The sequence below is a fragment of the Cavia porcellus genome, unplaced genomic scaffold (genome assembly GCF_034190915.1).
Source record: "Cavia porcellus strain 051 isolate PalLab524CR breed Dunkin Hartley unplaced genomic scaffold, mCavPor4.1 scaffold_20, whole genome shotgun sequence".
In the NCBI taxonomy this organism is placed as follows: domain Eukaryota; kingdom Metazoa; phylum Chordata; class Mammalia; order Rodentia; family Caviidae; genus Cavia; species Cavia porcellus.
Genome location: NW_026947503.1, coordinates 35,188,823 through 35,209,764, shown reverse-complemented (window position 1 = coordinate 35,209,764; position 20,942 = coordinate 35,188,823). Strand labels below are relative to the sequence as shown.

At 46.2% G+C, this 20,942-nt stretch overlaps 1 protein-coding gene across 5 annotated transcripts in view; it reads right to left on the bottom strand.

The window, feature by feature from the left end:
• The window catches only part of Zbtb7c (zinc finger and BTB domain containing 7C), a 319,556-nt gene that overhangs the window by 60,833 nt on the left and 237,781 nt on the right, over nt 1–20,942 (bottom strand). The window lies entirely within an intron of this gene.

The following is a 20,942-nucleotide window of genomic DNA, read 5'->3' as shown; positions in this document are numbered from 1 at the left end:
TTATACCTCTATAAATGTACATAAAAATATTGCCAGGCAATCTGTGAAGATGGGTGTTCAGCTCAAACCAGAGACCCACCAGGTTGGAACAAAGTCATCCTGGTGTTTAGGAAGGACCAAGGAAGAGGGTGTTGGAGCAAGTTGGGACCTCAGTGGGCTGGTACCTCCAAACTGCAGGGGACTGAGAGAAGTGAGAGAGGAGGCCAGTAAAGCGAAGCAGCAGGCAGAAACCAGTTATGTAAAGCAAAGCAGCCCAGTCAGTGTCAAACCGCCAGAAGCTGTCTACGGAGGATGAAGGTGACAGAATTGGAACCAGAGCCTCAGCTGAACCAGGAAATGAGTGGAGATTTAAATATCAGATGGATGTAAAGTTTACCTAAGAGATAGGAGAGAGGGAAGGGAGTAGGGAGGTCAGCAGGAGAATGTGGAGAGGAGCCAAAGAAAAGCAGGGTGGGGGTGGGGGTTCAGGAGAAGAAGGGACGGAGGAAGAATGCAGAGGAGGGGACACAGGCTGGAGGGATGGAAGCTTGGGCAGGAAAAGAGGTGAGCAGGGATGGGGAAGGTCAAGGAGGAGAGGGAGGAGACGAAGAGGGGAGGAGGGACGGGCCAGGGCAAAAGGCAGTGGGAAAGAGCTAAGGAAGAAGAGGAGGAACCAGGAGGAGAGGAGGGAGGGGCCCGGGGAGAGAGGAGGCTGAGAGTCAGCCAGGAAAGGTGCTGACACTGCGCCAGAGACTTGTGCGCAGTTCTCAGGGACAGTTTCTGGGGTCACTGCTGCCTCTCAGGGGAAGGGGAGTCTGGAGATGTTTCTGAAGATAAGGCAAGATAAGCTTGAGCTGAAGCCAAAGCTTAGACTGAGGACAGAGCTACAGGCAGGCTGACCGCTCTGCAAGTCACTGGGCCTCTTCCAGGTGACATCTCACATGTCCACTTGGGAACCTTCCTGACAGCATCTCCTTCCATCTCTCTGATGGGAATTTTCTTTTTTTTTTTTCTTTTTCATTTTTATCGGTACCGGGGATCGAACTGACGACCGCCTGCTTGCAAGGCAGGTGCTTATGCCACTGAGCTAAATCCTCAGCCCCTCTGATGCGAATTTTCAAATAAGAACAGTCTGGGTCACCCCGGAGCACCATAGGAGTGTGGCTCAGACCTGGGATGGAGCCTAAGATAACTTTACAGGGCCCAGTGAAGTCAAGGGCCAGCTGCCTGGAACCAGTGTCATCCAGAAAGAAGCTGTAGAAGCAGCAGACAGAACTAGCTCTGATGCCTGGCATTCTCAAACAACGCTCTGGGTTTGGTTTTATGCCCAGCTCAGTGACATTTCTTTTTCTTCTTGACACAAAGACAAAAACATTCCCCAAATATTTATCAGAGTATGTGAAATTCTACCATTAGGGAGTTTTCCCAATAGTACCATCTGATCCTAACGAGTAAAATTACTTGTTCCCTGTCACCTGTGTCTGACTCCAGGGCCCGTGCCCTTTCCACTTTCAGGGTACATCTGGAGTCCTAGGTGTGGAGACCCCAGGGACAGCAGCAGTGGACTAGTATGGGTCTGGGAAGGGGTGCAAGACTCAGGCCTGGCCTGCTCCCCAGGGGAAGCCTGGAGAGTGGGAGGAAGCTTTCTGTGAGAATGGGAGGCTCATCTAGCCTGGCAGGAAAGTCAGATGGGACCAAGGCACAGGGCAAAGAGCGCTTTCTAAGACTGGGACTCTGGCAAGGGGAGGGTTGTGGAGGGTGATGCCACAGGGCCTGGGCTGGGCAGGTCAGCAGTGGCCAGTATGAGGAGAGTCTCTGGAGGTCCCAAGAAGGTCACCTTAAGGAAGAGGGTATAGTCTGAACAGAATCTTCTAGTCTCTGGCCATATGGTCTACAGGGCAGAGAAGCTTGGATCCACCTGAGTTTATGGACTGGGCCTTTGTGGGCTCAAGGCTTAGGTGTCCCACCCTTTTCTGTCTTGTCCTATGTCCCAGCCTTTTCTGCCTCGATAATTGTGCATTTATTCCTTGACATACACTTCTTGAATCAACAGTTATTAAATGTCCCTGAAACTCCATATTAAAAATTGAGGAGAGGGGAGCACTCATGGGTGGGGTACAGTCAGCCCTGGGCAACAGACATTTTTCAGAGGGTGCTAGAATGGGGAGACTTCTTAGGGGAGGAGATGAGGAGACAGAAGAAAGACCATGTGGGCTGGAAGGTGGGGGAGAGGAAGGGGGTGATAGCCAGCCCCAGCCTTCGGATTCTACTGGGAACTCAGGCTGTGGTGAGGGGGTGGGTTGTCCGGGGTATCCTGGAAAAAGAGGAGCATCTGGGGAGAAAGTAAGGGTGCAAATGAATGTAAGCCCTGCCACCTCTGAAGAGTGGTACCCCTCCCCAGACAGCCCTGCTCCATCTTTAATTTACCAATTCTGTATATTTGAACCTGGATCCCTCCAAAGCCCCCCATACTCCCTCTTTCCCTTCTAAGACTGAAAAGGTCAGAAGCAACTTCTACTCTGAAAAAATGGTACTTATGCAAATGCCTACAAAGATGGGTGAAAAAATGGGATACACAATTTGTAAAGAGAATACTCATTAATGTGTTTCAACAAACACCCCAAACAATGTAGGCATGGAAAATAAATGGGAGAAAATACAGCCAAGTGATGAACGAGGCTGCTGGAGGCAGGGCCTGGGATGGGGAGGGAGAGAGAAGGGGGATAGACCATGGCTGTGGGTGTAGATCTTCTGAGTCTTCCATTATGAGCACGCTACACGGTTAACGGACACAAATAAATGTTATTTATTAAAAAGGAAGAAACAGTGTATTTTTGGAAAAGAAAAAGAAGTGCTTGTGCAGATGCATTAATGAGTGAGTCAGCCACAAGTAGCCACCCTCCCCACAAACCCGGCTCAGGGAGCCTGGTGTCTTTGCATTCCCTGGAGTTCCAGGGGCCTGACTAGCAGTAGGGACTGTCCTCAGGAAAACTGTAGGGCTAAAAGAGCACAGATCACTCAGCCCCCAGACCCTGGAAGGTTGAAAAGAGGACTCATTTCTCAGACAAAAAGACTGAAGCCCAGAGAGGTAAAGTGCTTCAAGCACAGAACCATGGGAAGGTAGGTAATGGTAAAGACCATGAATCTTTAACTTCAGCTCAATTTTCTTTATTATTCTGTAGGCAGCAATGGTTTGGAAGGGTTCCCCAAAGACCCTGTGTTGAAGGTTTGGTCCTAAGCCTTCAATGCTACTGGGAGGAACCCTGTGGGAGGAACTTAGGTCCCTGGGGTCATGTCCTAGAAGTGAAGGGTGATGACCTGGCCCTTTCCCCTCTTTCTTTACTTCCTGGCTATGAAGTAAACAGTTTTGCACTACCATCTGCCCCTGCCATGATGTTCTGCCTCACTTAGGCCCAAAATCAACAGAGCCAACTGACCAGAGATGGAAACCACTGAACCATGAGCCAAAATAAACTATTTTGCTTTAGGAATTGATGATCTGAATATCTTGTCAAAGCAACAGAATCCCGATGAAGACAATACTGCACTACATTTCTGTATTTATTGTTACCATCATCATTGTCATCTACGGGCACAGTGTTCTTTTCTACTATGATAGGAGAGGTCATCTAGCATGTGTATGTTACCCATGGATGCACGCTGATCAGAGGGGGACATATTCTCATTAAGAACAGCTCCCAACTCCCTTGACCACGTCTGTTTTGCTCTCCATGGTTGGGTCTTGCCCCACCCCTAGCTTGGTTGGTAGAGCAGCACTCTAAAGGCCTCCCCTTGGCTGGCACTTCTCATCTAGCCTGTCCTGCACTCCTAAGTGATCTCTAGGGAGCTAATTTCCTAATTACCCAGGGATACTAATTAGTGCATCTAGAGAAAGGCTGAAGTCATGAGGCTGACACTCAGGCGAGACCAGGAAACAATTGCACGGGGTGGCTCCTTGCTGTCAGCCTCCTTGTCTGCATCAAATTATTAATTACGATTCTTAATCACTCTTTTCCCATCAGAACCCCGGAGATTTAATTTGCTTTGTCATTTGGTCTCCTTGGAATGCATAGCTCTGAGTTTCTTCTCTGGGGTGAAAGGATGCCCTGCTACATTTTGCCAAGTAGTCAATGTTTCTGCCTGGACTCAGCTGAGCCCCAGATCCCCCCATGCCAGCTGGCTCTGTTCTGTAAAAAGAAAGGGCCCGAGAATGGGCCCAGGATGGGGAGGAGACCAGGAACATGTCTTAGGGGACAGAATAGGGGGATGTGGAACCTAGGAGTCTTCTGTTACTGAGAAATGATATTAGGTTTATTCCATTGCTTCAGTTGACAGAACTACTGTCAAGGCACAGGTTTTGTGGAGGTTTAATTTTTTATTTGTTTTTTGACAGGGTTTGTTATGCATCCCAAACTGCCCTTGAGAAGATTTTCCTGCCTCAGCATTCCAAATGTTAGAATTACCGGCATGTGACAGGACACCTGGCTTGATTTGGGTTTTGTGCAGTAACTTTCTCTCAGTTAGAGCTGGGCCAAGGAGTCTCTGAACTTTCTGGGAAGCAAACCAGTCTCCAGTTGCCGGGTACCACTATGGCATAAAGAGTCCTGTCTATTGTGTGATTTCTATCCTAAACTGCTAGTGGGCTTTGGGGTTTGTCTCTTCCTACCCTGTCCCCAAAGTCAAGGTTGTTCTTGATTCATGCCTGCGTACCTAGCACCTCTGTAGAACTGGGTGCTGGAGCAAACTTTGTGGGCTTGAGTTGGAATAAAAAAAATCAAATTCAACAAATTAGCATAGTTCCACATGCATGCAACATGGAATTTTGGATTAGGGAAAATGCCTGTGGGAACTTTATTATTATGCTTTAGTTTTATCCCAGGAGTGGAATGAATTCACATATTGTCTGTGAAGTGAACAATTAATTTCAAAATTATAAAGTTAAAAAGGAAACTTAAAAAAAAAAAACCCTTAGATGGCTTTTTCTTCCCAAGTACTTAGTAGCCCACAGTGAGCTACTACTCAAGCTGCTCTGATTCTGTTTCAATTGTCCAGGGAGGGTGGCAGAAAGGAGAAACCAGAGCCCTGAGCCAGGGAGGAAAGAAGCAGTATGGGAGGGTTGTTCTGTTTTCACTGCTGATGTACTGGATGCGATGAGCAGCCCCAGAGGCAGCTTGGCCTCCAGAGGACCCTGAGTCTTGGGCCTTCTTGAACTCTCCTCATTCATCCATTTTAGAGATGAACTTTGTACACACACACACACACACACACACACACACACACACAACTCAGAGATAGCTGGTCAGAAAAAAGAGAGAAAACATAAATACAGTTTTCTGTTAGGTAGGTGGGAGCCACCACGCTCAGCCAGTAGCACTGGTTTTAAAAATTTTAAATTCTGGGAAAATCTCCAGTGCCACAGAACAAAAAAAAAAAAAAATGAATGAACAGACTGTAGTCGATCCACACCCTTTAACACTATTCAGTGGTTAAGGGGACAGAATTATAACTGTATAGCTGCCTGCTCAACATGGACAAAGGGTAAAAACAACATTGAGGGAAAAAAAACTAGTTGCACAAGTATGCACAAAGTCTGATTTCATTTCATAAAGACCAAACACTGGCAAAACTACCAGTAAAAGAAGAAAAATATTGATATGTATAACAAAATTGCCATGTTAGGCATTTTTAAATACTGTTCTATCCACAATTCAGCAGCAATAGCTGTATTCACAATGGTATACAATAGTTACCACCTTTTCCAAACTTTTTCATCATTCCAAAGAGAAATTCTAGATATGTTAAGCAATAATTCCTCATTTCCCCATCCAGCCAGCCCCTAAGGAGATCTAATCCACTTTCAGTCTCTATGAATTTGGCTATTCTGGTACATATTTCATATAAGTAGAATGACACAATATTTGACATTTTGTGACTGGCTTCTTTCACTTGGCAGATGTTTTCAAGATTCATCTATATTAGGCATATATCATAATTTCATTTTTTATGGCTGTATGATATTTATGCAACTATTCATACATATGTTTTGTTTATTGTCTATTTTTGTTAATAGATATTTGGGTTGCTTGTCCTTTGGTTCATTAGAAACAGTGCTCCAATGAATACTTGCATACAAGTATCTGAATATACATTTTCAGTTCTTTGGGGTACATACCTAGCAGTGGAATTGCAGGGTTATATGGTAATTCTATGTTTCAGCTTTTGAAGAACCATAAATGAATCAGAATTCTACATAAGTGGTAAGACCATCAGGAAAAGCAAGGGAACGACACCCACACAATTCAGGATAGTGAGTATTTCTGGGGGAAAAAAGGAGTAACATCCATGGAGGAGGGGGCCAAGGAGCTTTAGTACTCTCAGTTGCTATTTAGTACTTTTGGTTGCATTTTGTAAACTGAAGGATAAGTTCCTAAGAGTTTATTTGATCATTATTCACAGTCTCATATGTGTATGGAGAGAGAGACAGACAGAGACAGAGAGACAGAGAGACAGAGAGAGAGAGAGGGTTTTCCATATACACATATGGAAAATGTGTATATCCCCACATATATATGAAAAATATATATATAATTCCATATATAAGAGTACATGTTTACATATATTCACAATTAGATTCACAATGTACAACAATCGCTATTATACATATATAACAAATATTCTTTTAAAAATGTCAGATGTTACATTATAAACCACACAGAAAAGTATAAAGGAAGAAGAAAATTGGTCTATTCCCTCCTCCTTCCACAGGACAGCAGCAGAAATCTCCTCCCTTCTGCCACAGGTCAGGTGGGAGGACCCCACCGTGCTGGAGATGCAGCTCCCTCCCTGTGTGTCCTGATCCTGTCTCATTGTCCCTCCCACTAGGCTGCAGGCTTCTGGAGACTGACTTCTTGGGCTCCAGGGGTGAGCAGAGTTCCTGGAAAACAGTGCCTGCTCTGTATGTTTGTTCAATGTATAAATGATCATATCAATATTGATCAGTAACCTCTTCCGAGAACCTACCAGCTATGGTCCCTCGCATTTGCACACAGTTTGGAGGCTACCTCCTCTCTTTTGTCCTCAAGATACATCCAGAATCAGCTCCTGCTTCCATTCCTGGTGAGCTTTCTCTCCCTTTTGCTTTCTGTTTCTGTTACCTAGACTAAACCAGCTGCACTGGTGCTGGCCCTCCTATGGCTACTCTGGCCTGCTCCCCTCCACCCCTCTGTGCCCACAGCTTTCCTATGCTCCTGTCACTGGCTAGGATCACAGGGCTCCTTCTTGAACCCCTCACTTCTGCTGGCTGGCCAGCCACTACTGGCTTCAACCTGGCCCATCACTGTGGGTAGCACCTTCAGCCCTAGCCACATTTAGAAGCTGATGTGCCTGGTACCCACCGTGTGCCTAATGTGGGAGGCGCTGTGGTTTAAGCCGTCAGGAGGTGACTGAGCTCGGGGTGGATGGTGGTGTGCTAGCAGACTGTTGGGCACCTAGATCTGCTTTATCCCTCACCTCCCTCTGCTGCTGACCACGCTGAGCAGCACTAGTATGCCTATCACATGGAACTGGTTCCTCTAATGCAACTTTAGGGGAAATCTAGATACACATTATAACAGTATGTTCAGCCTGGGAATGAGTTCAGCCTGGGCTGAACATACTGTTATGTGTATCTAGATTTCCCCTAAAGCCTCATGCAGTCATAAGTGGGGCTTTTAGGAGGTGTTTGGATCTAGGATGTGTGCTGTTGGGACCAAGGAAGGATGTAATGCTGGGACTGATTCACTGTGTGATGCTGCTAGGATTAAGAATGTGAGTGCTACTTGCTCTTAGAGCCAGTTGCCTGGATAAGGGATATAAGGGACACAAAGGGCTGCGGTCACGCCTTGTCTCTTCTTACTAGCTTGCTGTTTTGCTGACTTCTTTCTTTTGCCTGCCATGAACTGTTTTTCCTCTGTGATGCCCTTTTGCCTTTCCATCCTGCCTTGGTGTCAGCTATCTATGGACTAAAACTTCCGCAGTAAATCTTTCTTTCCTTAACTTGTGGGTGTCAGGTATTTTGTCTCAGCAATGAGAGAAAAGTAACTAAGATACACCCATACTCATAGTCCTTTCTGTCTCTAGCCCCATGGCTCCTGTGAGTTCCAGTGTCTTTTGTGCATTCCTCCCTGGGAGCCACTTCTAAGGGCTGCCTCCTACAGGAGGCCTAGCAATACTCAGAGCTCGGGCAATGCTATAGCTAGGAGAAGTGAGACCCCCTGCAACTTTATTTGTACCATCCGAACCTCATCTTAACCGTAACACTTCCTTGCTCAAGTGACTGGGTTACCTCCTGAATGTGCTAAATGTGGTTGTTTACACAGACACAGACACACACAGCTCTGGATCCAGCCTGCCTGGATCACTCTCTTTCTGAAGACATTTGGTCTTCTGCCTCTTCATTCTTCCAAGGCCTGCTTCAGAGGACACCTCCTCCAGCCAGCCTCTCTAGGAACCTCATGAATGGGTAGAAAAGGCACAAGGCCTGCATCACTCGGGTCACTGGCAGTCACTCCTGACATGCTGCGAGTGTGGGTCTTTTAAGCTCAGAGCCTCAGAGCCCTCCAGAGCAGGGGCTCTACTTGCTGATCTTTGTGTATCTCCCAAGTGTTTAGCACACTCCTGGGCTCAAAGGGAAATCTATGACTTGAGAATGGACTTCACTTTCATCTGTCTATGGTTCCAGCAATGCAATCTGGATGCTGGGTGATGGTTGAGAACCACACATGTGGCCAGCTGACAGCCCACTCAAGGAACTGTTGGCCATAGAAAGCCCAGTATGCATTTGGGCATTGTATCTATCACATATATGAGTGCCTCTGTGCACAAAGTAAGTTTTCCATTGTTTACAAACCAAGTATTTTTCTTATTATTGTCTGAAATTTAGATGCGTCAAAACTAAGTCAGTGTCATATGTTCACATTAAGGTCACCATATTGGCAGGGAGCAGAGGGGATGAATGAATACCAAACTAAGAGACAAGAGATAGCCATTGCAGTTTTGGGTGGCCTGGCAAGGTGGTGTAGCTCCTCTATCAGGTTCTGCCCCATGGAAAGCCAGCCTGTCACAGAAATTAAGAGCACGAGTGTTACCAGTGAGGCTTCTTGGGTTTAAATCCTAGCTTGGTCACTTTCCTACTGCATGACTGTAGGCAAGTCACTAGACCTCTTTGGCATCCTTTTGTCCTTTATAGAATGAGAATGATAAATAACCCCTGACTGCATGGTTGTAAAGGTTTATTAGCTACACAAGGGAAACATTTAAAGAGCACCTGGCTGGTCACATGCCCTGACTGGAGGTGGCTTGGCTTATTGTATAACCAAAAATTTGTCTCACAGCCAAGAGCACTGCTCTGTAGATGGGTCTTTATGGCAGATGATGAGCTACACACAGCAGGTCTTCAGTAGAACACCCAACTGCTCTCCACAAAGGTGGTACCAACTTAGTTTCCTTTCAGAAGAGATGGGAGGGAATATTTATTTCACTGTACCCTTTCTTGCTGGCCCAGCTGGTCCCCCCTATTTTTTTTACAAAGCTTTGTGAAATTGATGAATTAATAAAAAAACAAGTATCATGGAGTTTTAATTTCAGCTTTAAAAAAAACTAGTAATAAGATTCAACCTTTTCTAGTATTTGAACTGTATTTATGAACTGTCACTTCCTTTTCTCCTGCTTTATTTCTAGCTTACAGAAGATCTTTTTATAGGGTTAATGTCTGAACTCGTTTTTTCCATATATGCTACAAATATGTACATATGTTTTAAAACATTTTAATAATAAAAAGTTCATTAGGAAACCTAAAATATTTAGTCTCTGGCTTATCCTCCCTCTTCTGGCATTTTATTCTAAGCAAATAATCAGTTTGAAAGCTAGAATGTTCATTCTCATGCCATTATATTAGAGAAAATAGGAAACTACCTAATACAAACCTACTATAGTATATTAACATGAGTGAATAGTTCACAGCTATTAAAATGAGGTTTTTCTATGAATGATTAGCTAAAAGGTAAGATACAATGATAAAAGCTGCATAATGACTGAAATGATTTCAATTTTTTAAAGTAAAAAATTATGCATATGCTTTTTAAAAAAGATTGCTAGAAGATACACCAAAATATTAACGGTATTGGTAGGAATTATTTCTGAGTGGTAGAATTACTGACGCATTAATTTTCTTTTACTTCTTTCTAATTTTCTAAATTGTCTGTGTTAATTTTTTGTAAGAGATTTACATACTTTGATCATATCAGCCTCTCAGACACCAGCATCCAGAGTCATCTGGAGGGGTTGTTAACAGACAGTTTAGTGAAGCCCACTCCTAGTCTCTGAGTCAACAGGTCCAGGTAAGGCCTGAGATTTTGCATTTCTAACAAGTTCCCATCGGTGAGTTTCCCCATCAGTGCTGCTGCTGGTCCAGGAAATGTACACAGAGAACCATGGTTCTACAGTAAAAGGTATTTCTTCTCCCATTTAGGTTGAGGAGATGAAAAGCATTGGCCCCTAATCATTAAAGACTGATTAGTTGTTTCTACCAGATGAGAAGGGGCCAAGTCATCATCATGACCCCAACATGAGCAAAAGCGCTGTTCCCACAGCCAGCTCCACATTTTGGAAGATCTGCATCACATACTTTCCTTTCTTAGAACTACTGGGTATCTGTTTCTTCCTCATTTTCCAACCAAGTGAATCTGAATAATGGGGGAGGGTTCCGTTTATATTTAGCTCCCACATTTTAAACTACTGCTCTGTGTCACAGGCAGGTCCACCTGATCTGACCATAAACACCAGAGGGCCCAGGCACATTGCTTAGGCCAATCATAGGTGCATGGGAAACGTGTTATGGCTCAACTGGATCCTTCCTGTTCCCCAGAGACTGTCATGAGCTATGAGGGCTTGTGATGAGCAGGATAGGTCGACACCCCTTCCCATGAGGTTTATGTCTGGTGTGAAGACACACAGTAACACATGGTCGTATTGGGGATGTGCACTCTGAGCAACATAAAACAGGAGCAAAATAGCAAAGTGATTGGGATGGGAGGCCCTTTTAGCTGGGGACTCAGAGAAGGCCTGCTGGTGCTACTCCTAGGTAGCATCAATGGGATCAGGGTCAAAGGGTGAGCAGACTGCAGAGTCCTGTAGGCAGATGTTTCTGAAACAGACACACACACACACACACACACACACACACACACACAGCCTAGAAATTTGATTCTGAAGAAGGTGGAGTCTGACATACTGCATTTGCAACACATTCCCAGGAGAAATCCATGCTGGGTTCTCCAGAGGCACCTACACACACATGTAGCAAGCGCTTAGACCAGTGAGGAACTGGAAATTCAGTGTAATTGCACTGAGAAGCATTGGGGATTCTGAAGGAAAAAGTGGCAGATCACACTTGTGTTTTACAAGATGATTCTGAGGGAATGTGCAGGAGGGCTCAGAGCAGAAACGGAGACAGGAGGTCGGGTGGCAGGAAGGGTAGTGGCCCCCTGGAGGTGGCTATAGAGGCAGGAAAAGTGATCAGGTCCAGGGTGTATGTTGGAATCAGGGTTCACAGGATACGATATAGGACTGGATAAAGGAGAGAGATTTCAAGCTTCCCTACAGACCTCAGGTAGATCTGCCCAACTCCAAATATGCGGCAGATCTGCTGAGTGTGCCCTCCCACCTACCAATCAGGGATTCCCAGGGAGACAAACATCTTGTCTTGTGGGGCTTGCTCCTGGTCTTCCCTGACTTGTCTGGGGGCAGCACTAGAAAAGAACATAGTGCATTTTCACACTTACTTCCCAGTCCAGAAAGGAAGCAATGTGGCTGTAGAGGCAACTGGCTTTGAGGATCCATGACAGCCAATAGGCACCTCAAGAATCTCTGCCTGACGCCTCTACCCGGGATCCCTGCTTCTCCTGTCTTCTATCTACAACCTGTGGAGCCACACCCATGGGCACCATTCTTTCTGCCATCTGCTCCAGGAAAAGAGAGCTATCTCTGTTTGACAGATCCAGGCCACCAGCTGGGCAATAACTCAAGAATGGCAAGTAGGGAAGGAGGAGGTGGATCACCTACCTGGTGGCAAAACTGACATAAGCAACTGTCAGGTGTACGTCTTCCTAGGTAACCTGTGTCCCCATCAGCCTTTTCAGCTGTCTCTGTCGTGTATCTTGAGCCTTCTATAATTGTTTTTCTTTTAAGGTTGGCCTAATATCTGTATTTACATCTGTATCTAATCTATATCTACATCTTATTGCATCACACTATTAAAGGAAAATTTAAAACTAGGGCTTTCTGCCCCCACCCCAGTACTGGTGATTGAATCCAGGTATTTCACACTGAACTACATCCTCAGCCCCTTTTTATTTTTTACTTAGATACCTAGTCTTGCTAAATTTCCCCGGTTGAACTCAAACTTTCAATCTCCCTTAGTCTCAAGGGTGCTGGATTACATGTGTGCACCACTATGCCAGGGTCCATCCCCTTTTAGTACACCTGCTTCTCAGGTCTGATCCAGGCTCAGATGCCTCTCTTTAACACACTGGCAGTCACAGGAAGTCCAGTGGGGTTTCTTCCTGGTACAGATGGAATTGTGAACTTAGCTGTGTGTAGACTGGATGAGTAGTTATTCACGTGGAGGCTCCTGGACTGAATGAAAGTGCCTGGGATGTGGTGTAGGATACAGGCAGGAGAGAGACAGCATTAAGACCCAGCATTATGACCTCCACCTGGCCCAAGAGTCAAGTTTGCATCTGGGAAATAAGGGCTTGAGAGTGAGGCTGAGAAATGTGGGGCCTTGGGCATTGATGACAGAGTACAGAGAAAGGGCAAGGTCCATACTGTGAACAGGGTGGCTTTGGTGCATTCAGGGTTCAGGTTGGCCTTAGGGAAGGTCATGATTTGATCAGATGGCAACAGAGACCCCAACCATGGCATTAAAGTCAGAGCTGATTGGTGCCTTGGGCCTGTAACATACTTCAGTTCCTAGTAACTTACAGCAATAACAGAAGGTGACCTACAGGTGTGGGAGGTAGTCCCAGCTTCCTGCAGCTGGGCAAACTGAGCTGGAGTTATCTGATCTGGCTCTTGACATTGCTGTGGAAATTGAGTCCTACTTGCACTGGCAGCCATACCAGCAGTGGCCCAGGTGCAGCGAAGTGCCACTGACAATGTGATTTCCTGTCTGTTTCTCCATAGACCATCTCAAGTCATTGTGCAGTGTCAGTTTATCATTCCAATGGTCCAACAATACAAAACCAAGAAACTGCTGATATCACCATTGTCCTATTTAGGGATACACAGGTCATGACTAACATTTTCTGCTTGATTATGAAGATGGAGTGCTTGTTTTATCTTTAAAAGCACACAAATGCTGGAGCATGGTGACATTAAAGTCAGAGGCAGAGGGTAGAAACTGGATCTTCTCTCCTGCTCATGCACAAGCTCCTTGAGTCAGAGGTCTCTCAGTCAGTGGTGCCATTAAAATCATGGTGACAGCCAACTCAACTGAGAAGCCCCAGAGCAGCTGAGAAGCTGGGATCACAAAGACCAGGCTAACTTAATACGGTATAACACACTCTGTGAGATGTCTGCACTGGGTAGAAAAGAACAAGGGGTGGAGTTGGGGGATGTGTCAAGTGATAGGAGGTTTGTGAAAAAAAGATCAAATGGACATGAACAAAATTCCCCTGGGTTGTTGGTGGCGGCAGAGTTAGGGGAGTTGTTCTGGGATTCCTGTCCAGCTGTGCATATGGCCACCCCCTGGGAAAGAAGAGCTGCCCAGACCTGTGCTCTGCAGCCCTATGCCAGCATCACTGCTGGAGCTCAGTGAATCCATGAAGGAATGAGAGCATGAGTGACTAAAGGGGGTGGGAGCAGCTTTCATTCTGTTTGCTCTCTAAGCCCCACCCTAAGGAGGCTGGAGTCGTCCCTCTTGTATCCTGACTCCTTGCAGAAGGGGTTTGGATCTACGCGGGAGCCCCATGGTTCTGTCTGAGGGGTTGTATTGGGGCTCTGTCTGGAAGGGTTGATCCCCCTGAGCTGTAGCATCTCCTTGGCAGCTGTGGATTCCTGGGTGATCTATCCCCAGGCAACTGACAGCAAGCAAGCCTGACACCCACTCAATGGCTCCACCTGAGCACTGCTTTGTGATCACCTACCAAGTGCTCAGCCCCATGCTGGGGACTGAAAGAGGGATAGAGAAAGCAGTATATATAATACATACTTTCTGCCTACAGGAAGTTTGCAAACTAATGGGAAAGATAACTATATTCAGCCCCCTGAGCCCTCAGAGATGAGCCACCCAGGGGTGGCCTTGGGTGCTAGGAACAAAGTCAGTGGCCAGTCCTCAGCTCAGATTAGCTGCAAGGGGTTGTCCTCACTTGCAGAATGCCACCTGGATCAAAGTGACACACTTCCAAGGACTGCCTGCATTCAATGACTGCAGACGGTATCAGAGGTTTTATAAAGGTCTGAACATGTGGTTCCACTGGGACAAATCTGAGGGGGCCATTTCGGTTCCAGAGTTCCCCATGGGGCTGATGGTGCTGTGGGACTGTCATCATTACAGCTTCTCCCCCAGCACCTTCTGCTTGTCACCTTTGCCCTCCACTGTGAGTGGGAATTGATCCCTCTAATATGTGCACTCAGCTGCTTCTAGTCAGCAGTCCAGAGAACCCAGCATTGAGAAATAAGGAATTCTGGAAAACAATTCAGCCAACAACACTCAGGGTTAACTCTTTGGTTAAGACTTTCGGCACATTTTCAGCATGGTGGATGTAGAGGTAAATGCTGGAAGTCAGGTCCTGAAAATATAGCTTTCTTTAGGAATGTTTATGAACACTTTCATTAATGAACTTATATGACAGCCATAAGTATATCACAGTCACTTTTATTAATATGAAGAGTTGCTTCTTGTGCACAGTATGTACAATGTTCAGCTCTGTGGTTGCTGATGGACAGGAGGTGATGTAGCCTGGGGATAGTGAGATGGTTTCTTCCCCACAGGGTTCATCCAGCAAGGAAAAATGCCAATTAAGACAAAGCTGTCTGCAAAGAATCATTTCAGTTGTCAGGTTAACCCTATGACCTGGGGATCACAGGCTGGCTACCATTCCCCAACTCGCAAACATTCACAGCCCCTTTAATTGGCATCACTTACTTTGGGGCAGAAATCCCCCAGAAATCTCAAATTCTTGGGTTGATACAAAAAAAAAAGGTCAAGCAAAGCCTACAGTCTGTCCTAGGTGCAATCTGTGGCTAAGTTTGAGTAAAAGAAATGGGAATGGGTTCCCTAAGAGAACATGTCAGTGGGCAGTGGCACATACACCTCCTCCCAAAACCAATGACACATGCTAGAACAGTCTGCACTATTGTACTCAGAGCTAAACAAAATGTAACCAAGTACCTTGAGAACTGTACATTCCATTGCTAATTATCTTTTTTCAGATGCTGTCACAATTGAATTATCCTTTATCATGTTATTGATTAAGTACATCACGCTATGGAGAAGCCAGCTGGGTGAGGGGTGAGTGAATTTGCAGTCCAGCTCTGTAGTCCTGGTCTACGTGAGGATCACATAGGATTTGTGGATGGTGGCTGGACCGTCCAGGACCTTGGGATTAAGGCTGGGCACTCACTCTCAGATGGCTCAGACCAGCAATCTTCCTGGAATACTAGTTGACATTTTCAGTTTTGTATCTGTTAAGTGCTGTCTTTGGGGCTCCAGTATCCCCAAGAGTAAGGCAGGATGAGTGGGCAACAAAGATTTGGTAGGGAGTAGGCAAGAAGATTTTTAACATTAGTTTGAAGAAGGACCCTTGCCGTCGTCCCCTCCCTGTCTCCTCTGGAGCAGCAGTAGCCAGTACAGGGACAACAGGAGAACATCTAAGACAGAGGGAGCAGTTGCTCAACTGTGTCTTTAACTTTTGTCACTCGTGGCAAAAAAAACCACTGCCATGAGAAGGAAAGGAGGAATTGTGGCCCAGAGAAGTGCTGCATGGGAGCTCTTGAGTTAAAAATATTTTCAAAATGTTGGCCCTTTGTTTTGGACGTATTGCATGATTTTTCTTTTTAATCCTCCCATCAGCTCAGAGGGCAGCCAGGATTATCCCACTGTACAGATCAATAACCCGAGGTTTGGAGCTCCCAAGAAGTCCACAATGACTAATCCGGGAAGTGAATGAGTTGAGACTGGAACCTAGTTCTTAGTGGATCTGTACCTAGTAACATCCTCTGCATTAGGTGGAAAAACCAGGAAAGGGATCTTGCTCCTGAATGGATACAAATTCACGGCCTGGACAGTATCTCCAGGAAAAGGGCAGCCCCAATCCTGAAAGCCACATCTCCCATGCCTGTCTCACATGCCTGTGCTTGTACCCTTGAGCCCCTTCTCTGCTACCTGGATAGGGACCCCTGAATATCCTCTGTGCCATCCTGTGAGCCACTATTGAAAGGCCACTTGTTTTGAGATTCTTCTAGTCCTGTTTCTAGATCTCAGGAGGCTGAGGAAGGATGATGGAGATCCTGACTGAACAGTGCAATGGCTGGATATGACAGCCAACCCCCATGTTCCACTGTCCCCAAAGTGTGAATTCTCAGATGAGAAGGGCTTCTGACACCTTAATGCTGTCTGCCTTGCTCTCATTAGATGGCCCCAGTGGACAAGGTGATCTACAGCAGCAGCTCTGCTCATGTAGTCCCAGAAGCCACTGTTCAACAGCTGTCTTTCTGGAGTGATGGGGACCACATGGGAGTACCAGCTATGTATTTAAGGAATATGTGGCATCGTGTAACTCTTCCCCTAAGGCTCTTTGGGTTAGGGACCCTGGAAGAGCCCTGCCACAAGAGGAGGAACTAGTATGCCAGTAGCAGGGCCACTATGAGAACACAGGGGCACCTGCAATTAGACTTCTGGAAGTGTGCACATTTGGCCAGGACTACTCTTGGCCATATGTCATGTTTACAACACTGGAGCTCTTCAAAGGATATCATTTCAAAAGTTCATATACTGGTGTTTTCTATTTTCTTTATTACCACTCATGCTGATTTTCTGCCATATTATTACCTTTTCTGATTTAGTCTCTGGTAATAATTACCTTGAAAGATTGTTATAAAGTAATTCCTCACTGTCACTGGTGAAAACACTTAATTTAAGAATAGACCAGAATTTTGCCACAGACAGAGCCTAGGAGTTCCTGATTAAACAGACCAGAATAACTCTACCTTTAACCCCTCTCACCCTGGGAAATGAATACAGCAGAGTTTTCTTCCTCCCTATCCACAGCAGGACAGCACTCAGAATCTAGCCCTGGACAGTGTGACCTCTAGTGCCTCCTGAATCCGATCATCTGAAACAGATGCTGGGCTCAACCTTTTTATTTTGCTTTCCAAAATCAGCACATTTCAAAAATTTGATAGTTCAAGCCTTCAGGGAAGATTTGTCTAAATGGACACCCTCATTAGCCTCATGTCACCTAGGGACACTTGTTTGGAGTGGGCCACTGTGACCAATCCTGGTTTGTTATGTGAGTTGCAGGAGGCATTTCTATTGTCCTGGGTTTCATGATGGGAGAAAGGGAGAAAGACAGAGCTCTGCACAGAATCCGGAATTACTCATCCTTCTCTTACTCTTCTCAGAGCTGCTCCTGGGCAGAAGATTTGTGAGAAGGATCTAACCCTTGCCAGATCCAGGAAACAGATAAGGGGAATTCCCCTCTCCACCTGGGCATACGTCAGAGCGACTACATGTTGCCTTAGGGCAGGGAAAAAAGAAGGTGCAATCAAAGGACCAAGAAAGAGATGGGAAAGAGGAGGAAAGAAGGATGGGGAGAGAGAATACTGAAAGTTCAAGGGCAAGGGGAGTAAAGGAAGGTGAACGTGGATTAACACAGGTCCTGTCCAGGGGTGAAGGTCACCACTTATAAGCATGTGCTACAGGCCAAGCACTCATGTCTGCTTCTGAACCTTATAGGCTTCCTCTACATTTTGCAAATGAGAAATCTTAGCACAAAGAGGTTTAATAACTAGACTAAGGTCAGAGCGCTTGCAAATGACAAATGAGGCTGGAACCAGGTCCTGACCACAGATCCTATGTGTCAAGAGACTGTACCGTATGGCCATTGATCATCATTGGTACCAGCTCAGAGCATTATCCCATGAACTCCTAGAGCCCTCAGCCAGTACCTACCTCATCCAGCTGCGCTATCCCTGAACAGCACTCTTTCCTGTGTTGACCCCATAGACCCTTGCTTTCTTTTCATACTCTGGTCTTAACCTAGCTGATCACATGATGGTCCTTCAGAAGGCAGAACTGAGACCTATGTTGTGTATTCTACGGACTTGCAAAGGCTTGGCAAATAGATGTTGCTCTGTCCTTACTCCTCAGGCCCGGCCTGTGATGGCCCCACTGGCAGTGGGGAAGGACCTTTGGGCCCACATTTATCCCTTCCAGGGCCCCATCTGTCTTCTTAGCTCCTCACACCAGATGCCCCCTCTGACTTTGATCCCAGTGTGTACTGTGGGGTTGACCAACACTCTGCCCCATCTTCTCCCTGTGTCTGCAGAGCCTACCTCTGTGTTATTGGAAACACTTCCAAGAGGTGGAGGCCACGTTCACTCAGAGGGTGCACTGCGGGAGTGGGAGCAAAGGAGCAGTCAACACATTAGGAGGCTGGCCCCAGCATGGAAGTGAGGTGAGGGAGAAGGAGGCATTGGATTTGCAAACTCATAGCTGCTTGTACACCAGGGCCAGCCAGAGGCCACTCCAAGGGCCCTCCCCAAGGCCTGGTCATCTGGAGTAGCCATAAACTCCATTTATCCTCCAACTTGCTTGGGATCAAACCCAGTTTTACCTTGAGGAAGCCTATATCAATGAGGAAGGGGGCCACTTTCACAGCCTAAATACCAGTCTCTGGTCTTTCAGTCCAGCTGGTCTTCCCATTTCCAGTGTCTCCACCATGTACACCAAATGACTGTCTTCTCCCAGTGCCCTTACTTGGGTCCCCCTCCCTCCTGTCAACTCAGCCACCTGCAGGGGAGCCCATTCACAGGTCTCACAAGCAGCTTCCATATCTTCCTGCCCAAGTTCTGTCACCTGAGTCGCACATCAGCAACTCTACTCTTTCGAGCTCAGACCCACTGTGAGTGGATGAGGCAGTAGCCTTTCACTCTGTGTGAGAACTGGTATAAAGAGTTGGCTTTTTCCTAAAACCAGGATGGAGCATAAGAACGATGGGAGAAGTGAGAGACTGGGAGGCATAACAAGGTTTAATGAGATGACCCTGGATCACAGAGTGGTGTCAGGCAGGGAGGTCTCAGTAGGGTGCAGAGGAGTGAACAGTGGAAGAAATGCAGAGAAAAAACAGTTTATTATAAATATCTGCATCACTGCCCTCCACAAAAATGCCAAAGAGGGGGCTGGGAATTTAGCTCAGTGGCATAAGCACCTGTCTTGCAGGCAGGCGGTCGTGAGTTCGATCCCCGGTACCGATAAAAATGAAAAAGACAAAAAAAAAAAAAATGCCAAAGAGGAACAATGAAAAGATAGGGGCCAAAGACACTCAGGATGGTTTGTAAGTTGCCAGTACCCTCCTCACTTGGTTAGAACCCCAGAGATTAGGTATACAATGAAGACAAACACATACAGACATCCACATCACCAAAAATCCAAAGGAAGATATAGCAGTGCCCGGAAAACTGCCCCAAACATGTTCCTTTTGAAGCTGCCAACTGAGAGGCCCCTTGTCACTTGGAGGCAGATCAAATCCATTTCCTTTTATTGCAACTTCCATCCTTCTAGAATTTCTCCTTCTCTTCAGGTCTAGCCTGCACAGATATTAATCCCTATTCAAATGAACCTTCAAGGCCCTTCTTTCATTTATTAAAAAAAGAAAAACTTCTCAAAACACCCCCAAACCAGCAGCTCTAATGTCATCAGTGTGTGCAAGGCCAGGAAGGGAGGGAGAGGGCTCCTGGTATCCAGGCTGGCCTCAAGTTTCCTCACCTGGCCTCTCTTATTGGAAGGCAGAAATGCGACCCTTCCTTCCCTCCTCCCCTGCCAGCCCTCCCTCCAACAGCTTTAATAAACACTGATTATTTCAGTCTTCAGAGCACAGCTGGCCTGTGAATTGTCCAGTCAGGGTTATGGGGTGGGAGCCAAAGTCTGGAGCTGGAGTTCAAATCTCCTAATAACCCAGTCTCCCTTCCCCTCCTCCCTCACAGGTAGGAGTTGAGAAGGAGAGCATATCTTAGGCTGAAGACCAAGGATGACAGAAGCACTTTCCTAGCAGCCTGCTGAGGGCCAAGGGCCCCACGGGAGGCTGTGGAGCAGAGCTTGCACCTCACTTACGCCTATGGATTCAGGTCTCTCCAAGGTCCTCCTTCAGCCAAATCAAGGAGCCCTGAAATTGCACCTCTGGGGGATTAGCCTCAGGCTGCTGCTTCTCTGTTTAAAATGTGCTGGTGCATTATTTGAGGACAGAAATAGAGCTTTAGTTAATTTGTTATTTATCAGAGGTGTTTAAAAATGTTGGTTGGATGAAGGACTGAATGTATGATACTCTGGGTGCTACAGAAAAGACAGGGAAAGTTCTGAGAACCACAAGGGAAGTGGGTGGGGAACATGGGATGAGAGAGTAGTGGCACAAAGTCAAATTTTGTCACATCACAGATGTGCATAAAGCCAGCAAGGGTAGCAAAGGGAGACTGTCTGGTTTTTCTCCTTCAAATAGGGTGACATCTACCACGTAAGTGCCATGTATCTGACTCCTGCTAAATCCTTCTCTAAGAAGTGGGGATAATTGTCCTCTAAGGATGTGACACTCAGAACTGTCAAAGCTAAATTCAGAAGTCATCTATTCTAGAGCTCTTTGAATTGTTTTCAGCAGCAGAAACTTTTTTCTGCAAATTAAATTTTGGGCAAAACCAGATCCACCCAGAAC